Source organism: Ambystoma mexicanum, chromosome 4q (genome assembly GCF_040938575.1).
Source record: "Ambystoma mexicanum isolate Mex_15411 chromosome 4q, UKY_AmexF1_1, whole genome shotgun sequence".
NCBI lineage: Eukaryota > Metazoa > Chordata > Amphibia > Caudata > Ambystomatidae > Ambystoma > Ambystoma mexicanum.
This window is the reverse complement of record NC_090928.1, coordinates 21663983-21680017: the sequence shown is the minus strand read 5'-3', so window position 1 is coordinate 21680017 and position 16035 is coordinate 21663983. Positions and strand designations below refer to the sequence as shown.

General features: G+C 50.0%; 1 protein-coding gene across 6 annotated transcripts in view; it reads right to left on the bottom strand.

The window, feature by feature from the left end:
* TARBP1 (TAR (HIV-1) RNA binding protein 1) overlaps nt 1-16035 on the bottom strand; it is a 2688190-nt gene that overhangs the window by 711587 nt on the left and 1960568 nt on the right. The gene's annotated exons all lie outside the window — the stretch shown is intronic.

The following is a 16035-nucleotide window of genomic DNA, read 5'->3' as shown; positions in this document are numbered from 1 at the left end:
CCAGCTTGGTTATTAGCGGAGCAGGGTCTTGCGTACCTTAGAGATCTGCTGCAACTCACGCTGGCCTTTGTTCGCAGTCTTATGTCTTTGTGTACAGAGGTTTCACGGGCCTGGCCCAGAAAGGGCAAGGTCACTTCTCTCCTTGTCAATCTTCAGTCTGCCCGTCTTTCTCCAACTCTTGAACTGCCGTGCTGAGTTAGCTCTTACGGGATCAGGATAAAGTCCTTAAGGAAACTTCCAGGAGAATTTCTAGCCTAGAGGCAGAGGTGATGGTAGAAGTTGGTATTTGAGAAGCTAGAAGTAGGCCCCAGAAAGCAGCTGACCCAAGTGAGGGGGGAGCCCCATCAAAGGATGAAGGAAAGAGTGCAGGACTCACCCATAGCTTACAAACTCCAAGTGCCTGTTTTTGAGAGACACGTTTTATAAAAATAAAGTGAAAATGTATTCCGGTCTCTTGGAGTTGAGAACGTTGGCACACTCGTTGGGAGAGAATTGTGGTGAGAGTCCCAATGACATATATGCACAGCTTTACTCATGTAATGATGCCATCCTTTCCTGCAATGTCGGCAGTAAGCATGTTGAGACTTTAGTAATGGTAAAAGGCGCTATTTATAAATGAAGAATACAATCACAAATCAGCAAGGATCTACGCAGCACCTGAAGGCACACACCTGAATACAACCCGCTAGGGAAAAAAGGCCACGAGATTTCTTGCAAGGATAACAAGTTTTAATAGCACAAAAAATGAAGATACCAGCAAAGAACTCTGCTGCGCGAGAATGTTCTGCCGAAAGCAGAAGGTTAAAAGGCATTACATCGTCATCACATTCAGTAAAAACCTGCGTGACTGGTTGGTGAGACCCTATACATTGGCCTGCCCCAAAGGATATGCCAGGCTGAAATTGGCCCCAGCCTTGTCCGTCTTCCATCACGTGGGGTCAGCTGGGATCATCTCTCCAGGGACTGAAGGTTGTGTTCCTCAAGTTACTATTGCAAGACAATGCTACTCTATCATTATGGCGTGCACCAGGGAAACTCTGGGACTAGCACAGGAGGAGGATCACGATCATGCTAACCCACACATTCTTTACTCAGTTCATATCGCACTCTCTGCACCCAAGCTTTCCACTCTCACTTTGGACTATAATTTATTCCACCCTGTACCTCGTATTACAAAGTGTGTCATTATGGGATAAGGTGAAATGATTGTGTTCTTTCAGATCTTTTATGACCACTGGTTTTATGGTTGGTGGTCTGAGGTCACCTACCATCGCGGAATTCAGCGTTCTTGGACTGGGTCAGCTGTGAGTGTCACAACTCCTGGTGCGTTGGGTGGGGTTTGGAGGGCTACTGGTGGCAGGGCTGTGATGAATGTGCACAGCGAGGAGCCTGGTGCTGTCTTGCGGCCTTGCAGGGCGCCCTCCTTTTCGGGATAACAAGTAATTGCAACAGTTAAGGAACAAAGGGGAGTTATTAATAGTTACTCATCGTATTGATTAACATACTCTTAGTCCATAGTCCCCTTTCCTCCATACTGTATGGGCGTGCCTATAGAGACAGAACCTTTTTCACTGGAAAAATCTCCTTCCCCTTTAAATAGAGGTGCGCAGGGCCTTGGGAGCATGCGCTCGCCTGACTCTGCCCACCGGTGCCACTCCTCAGTCCCCATTGACGCAACAACAATATTCAGCATTGCCTGATGACACCAATATTATTAGGGGGGGGGGGTGGTGGGACGTATGGAGGAAAGAGGACTATGAACTAAGAGTATGTTAGTCACTACGGTGAGTAACTATTAATTACTCCTATATCCAGTCCCCTTTCCTCGATACTGAATAGGCGATTACAACTGAATGTAGCCCCAGGGTGGAGAGGAGACCCTCCTTAAGAAAACAGGTTTCTTAGAACCGCCGGTCCGAACACTGTCTGACCTAGATGCAGCGTCCAAACAGTAGTGCTTACAGAAAGCCGAAGGAGTGGCCCAGGTAGCCACCCCGCTGATGACCTGCCACGGCACATGCCGTTGGCACGCGATGGCCGTGGCCTTGGCTCTGACCGCATGGGCATGTAAGTTAGCTGGCACTGGTTTGTGCTGCCCCTCATAGGCCTCCTTGATGGCCGCGACCATCCACCTTGCTATGGAGGCTTGATAACCGGGCCCTGACCCAGCGAAAGTGACAAGGTGTCCGATTTGTGGAAGTCCTTGGTCCTGTCCAGGTATTATTTCAGTGCGCGCCTGACCACCAGACGGTGCAAGAACCTCTGAGGCTCATCCTTGGGGTCGGCAAAGAAAGTGGGTAAATCCATTTCCTCGTTGAGATGGATGGAGGTGTTCACCTTGGGAAGGAACGCAGGGTGCATTCGCAGGATGACCTTGTCCCTGTGAAAGGTGGTGTAGGGCTCTGAAGCCACCAGAGCCTGGATCTCGCTGACTCTGCGAACTGAGGCCCACAAGCAGAGCTGTCTTTATGGTGACCAGCCTGATGTCCGCTGACGCCATTGGCTCAAAAGGTTTGTGTGCCAAGGCGCCCAACACAACATTAAGGTCCCACACCAGGTGTGGTTTATTTATAGACGGGTAAAGCCTGTGGAGGCCCGCCAGATGTTGCTTGACCACCGGGTTGGAGGAGGAGTAGAGGCCCTCCTCTGAATTCCTGTAAACCCCTATGGCTGTTAGATATGTGCGTCATGTATCCACCTGTACGCCGGAGTGGGCGAGGTGTATCAAAAAGGAGAGCACGTCATCCAAGGTGCACTTAAGAGGGTTGATCTCCCTAGAGTCGGCTCAATGACAGAATGTAGACCATTTACTCTTATATTGGCTCCTACTAGCCTTGCTTCTGGCGCCCTTGATGATCCCTAGGTTAGCATGAGATAGGCTCAAATGTTTCAGGGTGACCTGAGTTTGTGAGGAGCTGGGTGGAGTACCCTGCTCCCCTGCTGGGCCAGGAGAGGAGCTTGGCCCAGCAGTAGGTGAATGGGTGGTCTGTCCGATAGGCTGAGTAGCTTGGAGAACCACTGTCTCGCCGGCCACCATTGAGCTATCAAAATGACAAAGAGGTGCCAGGATTCCTTTATCTTGCAGATCACCCTGTGAACCAGGGGTATGGGCGGGAAGGCGTATGCCATCATGTAGTTCCATTGTATCTGGAATGCGTCACCCAGGGAGATGGAGCCCTGACCCTGCCAGGAGGCGAACTGCTGACATTTCCTGTTGTCCCGGGAGACAAACAGATCCACCTGGGGGTGCCCCCACCTGAGGAAGCTCTCCTTCAGTACCAGGTCGTTCAATTGCACACCCGAGTCTGCTGAGCCTGTCCGCTTCCAGGTTGGATTCCCCCGGGAGGTGGACAGCCATGAGGTAAATGTTGTTCTCCAGACTCCATTCACACATGCCGACTGCTAGGTTGCACAGCGGAGGGGATATGGTAACCCCCCTGCTTGTTGACATAGTACATGCTGGTGGAGAGGTCTGTCTGGATAAGAACTGTGTTGCCCTCGATAAGAGGGAGAAAGGCCTTGAGAGCCAGCCATATGGTCTTCAATTCTAGCCAATTGATGTGGGACTCCTGCTCCTGATGGTTCCAGACTCCATGGATGCTGTGGTTGTCCAGGGTGGCTCCCCAGCCGTCTGTAGTAACTGTGACCTGAGGGGCCGGCTGTCGGAAGGGCTTGCCCTGCCGCAGTCTGTTATCTGCAGACCACCACTGGAGGTCCGAGTAGAGAAAGGGAGGAATGTTGACTACTTGGGAGCCCTTCTCCTGATTCCATGAGGCTACGAAGTGCAGCTGTAATCTCCTCGTCCTGAGTCTTGTGTGGAGTACGGCCAACAGGACCTCTGCCATAAGACCAAACAGGTGTTGGTACCACCAAGCCGAGGTCGCTGGCCTGGAGAGGAAGTGAGATGTGGCTCTCTTGATGGCCTCAATCTTGTCCTGAAAGACTCTAATGGAGCTTGTGTCCCAGATGAGGCCCAAGAAGGTCATGCTCTGCATGGGCTGCAGCTGAGACCTCTTGAGATTGATAGTGAACCCCAGGTCGTGGAGAGTGCTCATCAGTCCGGATGCGGTATAGTGAACCGCTTCCGGAGAGGTGGCCCGGACGAGCCAGTCCAGGTACGGGTAGATGTGGTGGTCTTGGGCCCTGTGGAGGGCTGCCACTGCATTCATTTACCTGGTAAATACCCTGGGTGCCGAGTTGGGGCCAAAGGGGAGCACCGTGTATTGGAAATGGCAGCACATGATCTTGAAGGGAAGTAAGGAACGATGCGGCTGCTAAAATCGGGACATGTAGATAAGCGTCCTTCAGATCCAGGTAGCAGATCCTGTGTCCCCTGTCCAGCGTTTCCGCAATAAGAGCTGGCGTAACCATCATGAATTTTGGTAGAGGGAGGGAGAGATTGAGGGGGGAAAAGATCCAACACAACTCTCAGCCCAGCCAGGTTCTTCTTCTGTATGGCGAAAATCCTGGAATAAAAGCCCAATCCTCGCTGGGAGGCTGGGACTTCTTCCACTGCCTGGCTCTCTATGAGCGACAGGATCTCCGCCAGCAGAGTTGTTGTCCCAATCTGTGGGAGAGGAGGAGGGTGGAGAGGAAGGTACCGGTAGGCGGTACCCCGTGGAGACTACGGAGGGGATCCAGGGGTCTGAAAAATTCTGGCGCCAAAATTACACGAGTGGTAGGGAGAATTCTCATTCTATGGCTAATTTCCCTTACCTATAGAGTCCGCCAGCAGCTTTGCTGGATTTGAAAGGTTTGTTTCTTTTCACCTGCTAAGAGTGAGACTCTTTTTCCCACTCTTAGGCATTTTTGCTAGGTGCGTTGTAGGCTATTTTTGTGTTTAATGTCTATGGGATTTTCTCAACCCCATAGGAACCATCTTTATTCACATGTGTTACACAGCACCCTCAGTGTAGTGACACAGGGGTGTCGTTTGCGACCCCCAAACATAGACTCAATACCCTGGGACTGACTACTGTCTTCCAGGGCATGTAAAGTCCCAATTGACTTTACTAGTCAATTTTTATGAACTAAACCAGTACAACCCATCTTACTATGGAGGTACTGGAAAGGCTTCATAGTTTTTACCTTATGGTCATTTTCGAGGGGTACCGTACAGTCCCTCTCTCTAAAGTTTCTGGCTGGTGCCAGTGGTTACTACCGTAAATATTCGACCGCAAATATTTTCCTATGGGATTTTCCCATTGTTTGACGCTACCACTTTTTCTGACAGCCTCCAACATACTGCCCTTTTATTTTTATATGAACTCTACTCCGGTAGGTTTTATTTGCCAGAATTTTAATATAAATTCTTTTTCGTGTCCTTCTCTAAACTCCTAGCCCAGGTTGGGGATCCTTTCTTCGTCCTTTTGGCGGGCTTCTGCCAAGAAGCCCTCCTTTTGGTGCCACTGAGTCTGGGGTGGGTCCGTTGTGTGGGAGGGGGAGTAGGACCCCTGGATAGGGTTGCCTCCGCAACCCCTGTCGCACTCTATCCTGATAGGCTGGAGGGTCTCCCGCCAAGATGACCACTCCACTGTGTGAGTGACAGCTAGGCTGTATGAATGGGGCGCTTTTTGCATAAAAGCAGGGTCCCGAGGACTGGAAGAGCAAGACGTCGCCACTGGAACTAAGAAGCCGAAGAGGAGAGAAGCCAAAGACATCTGCAACCACTCAACAACCGGTGAAGCCCTGCTGCAGCGTCTCACCACTTTTCTCCACACGACGAGAGAATATCTTCATCTGCAAGAGCCTTCTTCCCTTGAGCTGGTGGGGCCAACCAGTATGCCAATCGCCTTCCTGGACCTGCCTTGGTCGAATCACCAGTACCCTGTACTCGGAGGCCAGATAGCCAGGCACCCGTCAACCCGGACCGCGATTTAAAGGAGCGTACCTTTTATTCGTCGGGCAGCACCGCGGCTGGTTTCATCCCTGGGAAATGCAGTAACTCGAACCTTCCTCCACAACAAGAGCCTCTCTTCCTCTGCTGGATCCCCCGAACTGCAGGAACTACCAGGAACCGCCACCGCAGGAGCCACTTCTTCATTTTAATTTTTTTTTTATTTTTATTTTGTTCAGAGAAAGGTACAACAAAACCAAACTGGCCAGCGGCTAGCGAATCGCAACATAATATAACCGCATAGATGAACATTTGCATTATACACTACACATTTGCACTTTGTTTGACAGTACTAGAGCAGTGTCGATGGATTGTCATCAGATAACATATTACATAGATAGAGCCTGACCAGCGTCCATATGTCTTTGGGGCGGCATATCGATGGCAATGTAATAATAAACTGTTCTTCAAGTTCATTAACCATCGACAGGTCTTTCAAGGAGTCCTGTCGCCAAGGAGGATGTATGGACTTCCAACATTTCAGTACATTTCGTTTCGCAACCACACACGCTAAATTGAACAATCGGCTAGTGGTAGTTGCAGCTTTACCAATATCCCCAAAAAGGTATTTCCGTGGGGAGGGTGTAGCAGGTATTGCCGTAATGTCTTCCAGAAACTCCACCACCTCCCCGCAGAATTTAGTTATCGGTGGGCAGGCCTAATACATATGATAGGAGTCTGCGTCAGGGGCATCACATTTAGGGCATTTTCCCATGTGGCCCTGCACAAACTTAGCTAACTTGGCTGGGGTATAGTGCAACTGGTTCAGAACTTTAAACTGAATAAGATGCAGCCCTGAGTTCATGGATACACATTTAGTCAACTGGCAGCATCTCGACATTGTGGCTTCACACAGCTCCACACCAGGATCTCGTTCCCAGGTCTCTATAATGTTATTGCATGGCTTGGAGTGGAGTGGATCTGAACAAGGCTCTATACTGCCGACAGACTTTTCCTGTTTCCTGTGTCCCCCTGGTTCCGTCATGGCTGCAATACATTCGTGTGTGGGTGGCTCTTCTGGGAAGGGGGGCCATTTGGCGGCGAAGGCAGATTTCATCCTGTGAAACTGAAATTGCTTAAGGTGATCTCCACCCACTGCCCTGACAAAATCGTCTAATGCACAATATCTCCCTTCCGGGAACATGTCCCGCATTTTAAATTGCTTCTGTGGGTCCCAGGTACCCTGGACTGCCTTATCAAATGTGGGGCTTATGCCCGGGAAGTTCCAAAATGGTAACTCCGGATCATACGGGGTTGTAATGGCAAGTCTCTTATATATCCTGGCCCATGCACACGCAGTGGCGCTTACAGGATCATATCTGCAAGTGTCCTTCCGATTAAGGTCAAACATAACAGCTCGCAGGTCTGAGGGGGATGCCGCAAATCTTTCCAGGGTAATGTGTGGTGCTGTGTCCTCTGGATCAAACCAGTGTCTCGCGAAGTGTGCCTGTGATGTTAGATAATAAAGTTCAATGTTTGGTGCAGCAATCCCACCTTTTGCAAAGGGTTCTGTCATTTTGGACCACTTCAACCTGAGCGTTTTCCCTCCCCATAAAAATGTAGTGGCGAGCGTATTGAGTTTCGTGAAGAATGTTCTGCCCGGCCAAATCGGTATGTTGCAAAAAAGGTATAGGAGTTTGGGTAGCACTACCATCTTAAGTAACGCTATTCGCCCATTTAGGGATAGAGAGAGCTTGTTCCAGACTTGTAGTTTAACAGTCAGGGATTGTAGCAGTTCGCCATGATTTTCTGCGAGCAATGTACTCCCGTCTCTGGATACCCTGATCCCCAAGTAGCGGATGTATGTTGGCGACCATTTGAATCCCTGTGTGTCTGACATATCTCTAGTTTTAGGTGTAAGCGGAAACAGTTCTGACTTAGAAACATTAACATGTACCCCGAGTATTCAGAGGACCTCTTAACCTCAGCCATAATTGGCACTAGATTTACCTCCGAGTTCCTAATATATAGTAGGGTGTCATCCGCATATAAGGAAATTATTTGTGGTCTCCCGGTCTTACGAAGACCTCTACATGCATGGTTTTGACGGACGTATTCAGCCATGGGTTCTATTGTAAGTGCGAAAAGGATTGGGGAGAAGGGGCAGCCCTGTCTGGTGTCTCTACCCAGGCGAAACAGGGATAACATGGTTTGATTTGTTAGTACCTTCGCTCCCGGGCAAGTATACAGTAACCTGGCACAGCTAACGAAGTATCCTCCCAACCCAAATCTCTCCAGGACCTGAAACAGATAGACCCAGGAGACAGAGTCAAAAGCTTTTTCGGCATCAAGGGACGCCGCCACCGCATCCGCCGCTGGGTCTATCTGTGTCATCACTTCAAAGAGTCTGCGCAGATTAAGAGCAGTGGACCTTGTTGGTATAAAGCCAGCCTGGTCGGGATGTACCAATATAGGCATATAGGGCAGGAGCCTGGTAGCTAGAACCTTTGCGAAAATCTTCGCATCGGTATTAATGAGTGAGAGGGGTCTATATGACCCCATGTCCTGAGGGGGTCTACAGGGCTTAAGAAGGACCGTTATCACTGCCTCTCGCATAGTGTCTGGCAGTATGCCGCACTCCATCGCCTCTTCCCATACTTTCAGTAAGACAGGGGCTAGTATATCATGGAATTCTTTATATAATTTGGCACGTAGGCTGTCGGGGCCCGGGGCTTTACCTGATGTTAATGCTTTCATTGTCTCGTTTTGGTGTCCCTATTGGAATATAGAGATTTATAGAATGCGGCAAACATATAATTAATTTCTTGGTCCCCATTGACTATGTCACCACTAGGTGTCTGGATTGTCGCTATAGGGGGATGGCCGTGTTCGGCCTTAAGCATCCGGGCTAGGAATCTCCCTGCTTTATTACTTTCCCTGTATCTACGAGCTCGGACCGGGGCGGCCATGTATTGTACCTCCCTCGCAGCAAGTTTATTAAATTCTGCCAGTGTAGTGTGAATATCCAGTCGGGCCTCTTTACTATGTGTACAGGTGTATTCGAACTCCAGGAGCTCAAGTTTGGGCTCCATTGTGTCCAACTCCTGCCTAACTGCCTTCAATAGACCCGTAGTTTTGGCCATAATTGCACCAAGTACCCATACTTTAAATGTTTCCCACAGTGTAGCGCACTGGTCTATCGACCCTTCGTTTAGTTGGAAAAATTCCTCTATTTCAGTGCGCAGTGATTCACAAACGTTAGGGTCTCTTAGTAGAACAGGGGGCATTTTCCAGCGTCTGGCCCTCGGGGCAGCCTCGCCGACGCACAAAGTAATTGACACAGGGGAGTGATCTGAGAGGGTAAGGGGGTACATATCACAGTGCTGGACCATATTCGTGAGCGTGGAGCTGATAAGCCAGTAATCAATTTGAGATTCAGAATCATGCACTGATGAATAAAAAGTGAAGCGCTGTTCTTGGGGATGTAGTTCTCGCCAGATCTCTACCATGGTCATCTGTTGTATTATTTGTCGTATAGCTAATGCGGTTTTGGTCAAGGTTCTATGGGAAGTTGTAGACCTGTCGAGGGTCGTGTCGAGTATCGTATTAAAATCACCTCCCCAGATCACTGCCGCATCCTCAGCTTCAACCAACAAATTATATATAGCATTGTAGAATTCAGGGTCTTCTATGTTGGGGCCATACGTATTAACTATAACCATCTTCCGTCCCGCCAACTCGCCCCAGATTACAACATATCTCCCTTGTGTGCCAGTTTTTGCGTGCTGTACACGGAAGCCCAGATTCGGATTTATCAGGGTCAGAACCCCTCTGGATTGGGAGGAATATTCAGTATAATATCGCAATGCACCCCATCTATGGAGAAAATTGGAACAGACCTGCCCCAGTGCGTGAGTCTGGGGGTTATGTCTAGTTATGTATGCTGCGATTTTCCTGGCCTTAATTGGGTTGTTTAGTCCCCGGATATTCCATGAAAGAAGTTTAACAGTTACCCCCTTGTCACCCAGTACCATGGTATTTCTATTACTATCAATGTGTGAAGTGATTCGCTTACGCCACCAACTTTAACAGTTGAACCCGATGCAACCAGTCTCTGCGTTTTAAAACTCCTGCCAACCGTGGCAAAACTTTGTACCCTACCCCCACCCCCACCCGCACCATCAACCCCAACCCGATGATGTAACCCATTCCCCATAACCTGTGGAACTTTCCTGAGGGTCGCTAGTTGCAGTCGCAGGGCCTCCATCAGCAGAGGCTCACGATCCCACCCTCTTCAAACAATATCAATTGGAGCCGTTGCTCTCGGGAGAGACGTCTTCACAGCTTAAGTATGTTTCCGTAACTCCATGTCAGTCGGCTGAGTCCGGGACTTCGTCTCCCGGTCGTGGTGGCCTGCTCCGATCTCGTGGATGTTCTTTGGGAGGGATGGGGATGGACGCCTCAATGTACGTTATGGCTTCCGCAGGGGTCTCAAAGAAATGCGACCTGCCTCCATGTTGAATCCGTAGTTTCGCCAGGAAAATGAGGGCGTATGGGACATGACGCAATCTCAGAAGCTTTTTTGGCTTGTTCATAGGATCTGTGTTGCATTTGGACGCTGGTTGAAAAATCGGGATAAATGTGGACTCTGTTTCCTTCATATTGCAGGGAGCCTTTTTCACTTGAAAGTTTTAGCATCGCGTCCCTGTCCCTATAGTTCAGGAGGCGCACAATAATCGTGTGTGGTGGCGCCTCAGGTTTGGGTGTCGGCGCTAGGGTGCGATGAGCCCTCTCAACAAGAAAGTGCTTAGAAAAGGATTACGTGCCCAGAAGAGTTTTCAAAAGGGTCGGACCCTTACAGAAGGATTCTGGAATGCTGACAATACGGATATTATTTCTTCTAGATCGAGATTCCAGGTCATCACATTTTGCTTGAGTCTTATGCAGTTCCCCTTTCAGCTGTGCTATGTCTCGACCATGATGTGTCAGGATATCTTCATTCGTGCTGATTCGGTTCTCAGCTTCTGTAATGCGAGTGCTCTCCCTGTCCTCTCTAGCCTTAAGGGAGCTGATAGTTGAAACAATATCGTCCAGCTTGACGTTCACTGCCAGGAAGCCATTCTGTACCATGGTCATTAGGCGGTCTTCTCTGTCGTCATGTTCAATCGCAGCAGGATTGTCATCCCCCATGTTTATGGCGGCAGGCGTCCCATGGGGTTGGGAGCTGGCATAGGAGTCCATTGGGCCAGTCTTTTTCAGCCTGTGCCTTTTTTCTCGTTGCGGCCCATGGGTCACCCGTGCAGAGCAAGGGTCGATGATGCGGGTCAGGCCAGCCTTCTACACAGGATTAGCACTATCTCTGGGTGGCAGCCAGTGTAAAAAGGATTTTATAAAACTTTACTTTGTGACACAGCCACTGTCTCTGGGTCCGCATGCCTCTACATCTCTCATCTGCACTTGCAACGTCGGACGAGGGCTCGCTCAGCGACAGGCCCAATGCATGAGTCAGCTGGGGCCCTGCGTGAAAGATGGCGTGCCGACCCAGTCGTTATCCAGGAGGTGAGCCGGAGCCACAGACCACTTCGTGTCCACACTGGGTCCTAATGTCTGCCCACACGGTCCGATCCCAGGCCCGTGTCGTGGGGCTGCACCACGGTGCTCAGCGCTCCTCCCCCACGCGGCCTTGTGCTGATGATGGCACCTCTGTCTGGCGTAGGATTCTTCCGGAGCCCTGGGGCGGGCCGCGGTCCACTGGAGAAGCTGTTAGTCCGAAGTGAGCTGCAAACTCCCCCGCGCCTCTGCGGTTTCGAGCAGGATTTGCACACAATGTGCTGCAGGAGTACTGGAAACGGACGGTGTAGTAGTTTCTTCTCTCCGCGGCTTCAAAAAGGATTTATTTATATATAGGAGCGCTCCGATCAGGCGGCCATCTTAGTTGCACGCAACAGCGCCCCCGTTGCCACTTCTTCATTTTAAAGGTACATTGTTCCACCAGGCCACCCTTTCTTCGCAGTAGCACTAAAGGCGTTTTAAATCCTTTACCTACTTGTTGGGTTGGCCGCCCCTCTCTCTTAACATTGTCTTTCACCTTCTGCATCCACCTTTTTCAAAATCATTAACCAAAGACTTGACTGCAGCTACAAGAAAATTTTGCTCCTGGGACCTTGCCCTGCACAGGCCTTTTGACTCTGGCTACATTTGTTAGAACTGCCTTCTTTAGATTGCTTCTCAACTAGAACTGTGTGGTGCACCTACTTCTTATAACCCCCTTTTCCTTCCCATTTCTAAACCTTGTGAAATGCCATTTTGCTCAGTTTTCATTTAAGTATATTCTATACTGATGCACTGTCTTGCTTAAACTGGTTCACAAACGTATGGGAAGTGTTGCTAGAGGGTGTAAGAAGATATTTGTGTAACTTGTGCTTTCCCTCCCTTGTGAGAAATTGCTAGAGTATCCCTGGTGTGTAGTTTTCACTGTGCAGTTTTGTCAGTTTTCACTCTGGTTCACTTGGTCTACGATTTAACTAGGAAGTGTGTATATTTTTCGTTGACTTATTTTAACTTGCTTAATCACTGTGATGAATGTGTTTTACTAGAAGTGTATAAAATAAATATACATCTACCTTTTAATACAAAGCTTTGGTCAGTGTTTCCTTGTGCCATAGTACTGTAGGCTTATTGTGTAAACCCTGAATACTGCTCATCTCCCTCTTGAGATAGGTCTCACAGCTACCAACTAAATCTTTGTGGTACAGACTGATACCAAATGGGAATTATTGCTCTCACCTGTAGTCCTAATCTTCTGTAATGCTCCCTAAGGGAACTGCACAGGATTCTGCAGAACAACGTGAAAGGCAAGTCTGCCCCCCACCGGAGACACGTGGATCTGAAGGGGCGTGTCATGCCTTCTTTCCCTCTGAAGCTGTTGCAGAGGAGGGGGATTGGAAAAAACTCTTGCCCCCCCCTCCCATTTTGTTGTTGCCTCTGGTACTGACTTGGAGAACGGTCAGGTTGCCTGAACCTCTGTTCTTGGAAGCCCCCGAACCTGCCAAATGCCCGCCCCTTGTCAGAGCGTTGCTGCGACTGGGTTTAGGCCTTGGGCGTGGCCTGCGTAAGAATAGATAAAGACTTTGCGGTTTGCGAGCTGTTCTTTTTATCCAATTCCTCATCCATGGTGGAGTGGAAGAGGTCACTACCCTCGAATGGAAGGTCCAATATGCGTTCCTGGACATCAAGATTAAACTTAGTAGCCCGGAGAAGGCAGTCCTCATGTCCGTGGAAATGCAGATGGCCCGGCCAGAGGTATCGATGTGGGCTACAGTGGACTCCATGATGTCCTGCGCTACAAGCTTGGCTTCCTAGGCCCGCCTTGAAGCGTGCTTGGCTCTGTGCCGGAAGTTCTGGGAGGAAGTCTGCAATTTCCTGCCAGAGCCTTTGGTTAACGGCTGCCAGCATGGCATTCGCATTGGCTTGACGCAGGTGCAAGGAGGCATTGGAGTACAGCTTTTTTCCGTACGCCTCCAAGATCTTCTATTTGCCTTGCAGCGTCAAGGATGACTGAGGCTTAGAATAGAGTGACACAGCAGCGATCACGGAAGAGTGCAGTTTAGGATCTGTCGAAATTAAGAGTGTATCCCCCTCCACCTGCCTACACTTGGTGTCGAGGCGCTGATTGACAGATTGGGTCGAGTGCGGCTTGATCCACCCCTTCTTGACTGGGGCAACAACATCTTTCTGCATCTGGATCCTCGTTTTGGTTGGGGGTCTTAGGGTGAGGACTTCTGCCAAGACCCCTTCCTCGGACTGCTTGGGCTTCCTTGGGTGAGGAAGGCCCAAATATTCTGCCAAACCTGCAAGGCGTTTGTGGAAGGCCCTGGCTGAAGATGGTGTGTCGGGATCTTCCCCCACATCAGTGTCCACCAGAGCACTCGGAGGGTCCGGAACTGGTGGAGGATTACTGGGCGCTGTGGGCTGCAGTGCAGCCATAGGAGGAATGACTATGGGTGCCAGTGGGGTGACCTGGGGGAGCATGTCCCTGATGGCATCTGTTAAAACGGAATTCTGAACTCTGTCCTGGTGGCGCAGAAGTTCAGAAGGCCAACCTAATTACTTGGAACAGGATAACCTCTGGACGAGCCAGACCAATCAAGGTAGCGATCGCGGCGGTCAAGACTAGGTCTCAAGAGGGGTGAGGGTGACTGAAAGCCTGCAATGAGCACACAAAGCAAGAACACTTACAAACTACTCCAAACAGTTGTTATATTAAAAATATATACACATTTATTCCAAGGCCTTTAAAACAATGACCGTAGCGAGAAAATCACAATATAACGATAGTAAACCAACACATACCATATCAACACAATATATATACAAATACGACAGTCTCAAGCATTATCTGCACGAAATGGGTAGTCCACCTAAAAGGGAAGGAAGACAGGCAGTGCGAAATAATGCTTAGACCCAGTTCGCCTTCAGAGGCACCTAACTAGATGGAAGTCCGAGCCATGCGAAGAGTGGATCCTTGTGCTCAAAAGTACCTGCACGCGCTGGTGCCAACAGGCAAAAGGAGAAGCTCTTCGAGGGAAATCAGGCAGTTCAGTTTAGTGCACAAAAGAAGAACAAGTTCCGCGACTCAAGCGCAGCCTCCACAGTGGGCAGAAGCAGAGCGCGAGTGCGGAAAAGGGTGCTGTTTTGACACAGCGGGGAAAAGCAATGGGCTCCTGCAGGAGGGCGACCAGTTCCTAGCTATGCTACTCACCGGTCCCCGATGCAAGCAGACCCAGGCTTCTCCGCGTCAGTTTCAGTCGCTGGCAGGTTCAGAAGAGCAGGGAACGCCTCGTCGTCGTGTTGAGTAAAAAGACGTCCCAATCGAAGAAACCCGCACAGTTTGTTACCACAGCAGGGCAACGGAGCGGCTGTGTGTATCTGAGCCAAATGTACACTACTCACTTCAGACCTGGGAACGCCAAGTGTACGAAGCGTGCGAGAGTGACAAGGACCTGAAATACTACACAACCTGGCGGCGGTTACAGAGCAAGACTCCCGTGTAAGCTGGTCAGTCAACTGGATGGCCCAGAGATGCTTCCGAAGGCTTACTGGCAGGAGATGGTGAAGATGCCGAGAATAGCTGTTCCCGCTATTCCAAGGGTCGAAGTACCAGTACAGGCCTTCTGGTTCGATCAAAGGTGAAAAGGGTTTCACAAGGCGACAGCAGTGCAGAGGAGAAGTCCTTCAGCGGGTCACCAGCGATTCCTCGGTCCAGCCTCTTGGTTGCAGGATACTTGGCTCCTGTATTCCTTCGTTCGTGAGAACTCAGGAGATCGACATGGTAGTGGTGTTTCCAGCCCCCTCTTATCCATGGTTCCCTTCGTGCCAAAACGGAGGGGACCCAATGGGAGATCCGCTCATCAACACTCACACCATTCGTGGACCAATCAAGGACCACGGTGGTCCCAGGCATTCACACCACCCTAGACTCTCTGGCACCCAGGATGTGTATTGGGACCAGACATCCCAGCCCACATCCTGGAGGCACACATACGACATGTAGAAGCCCGCAAAAGCATCTGTGTTTCGCGGGAAAGTACATGCCCAAATAAGGAAGGCCCCGGGTCGGCTCGACCTGGGGAAGGTGAAGGGAGCAAGACGGTCAGCGGACAGGACAAAGGAGCCTCGTGGTCTGGCCATTTTGGGAGCCAGGCCACCATTTTGGGTTAAGCGCGAGAAACGCGCTCAGAATGCCAAAAGGAGCTCAAAACACAAGAAACGATCGCTGCCACCATTCCCGTCCCTGAATCACTTGCACCGATCAGATACAATCCTAAACGAGTATCTAGGGCCCGTAGAAGGCTAGAGACCCAAGAGAGCTGTAACTTAGCTTACAGTGTCCTCTTGTGTCATGTTGCACGAAAGCCGCAACATGATAAAAGAAACTACGGGAAACAGCGTTCCCCGGTACTGACTGTGTTAAGGGCATGTCAGTTTCCCCGTAAGAAAGGAGCGAAAGCCCAGAGGAGTGCGGCAGAAGGCTGCACTTCTCTGGCAAAGTCGAGAACAAGGTGAAAAACAACAGCAAAAAGTTTAGGGGTTGCCACATGGAAGGAAAATTACCTACAATTACGAAATCTTTCCTAACAGTATCCCGGAGGATGGCCCTCATATGGGGATTTCGCATCATCCCTAGAAACCTTTCGAAA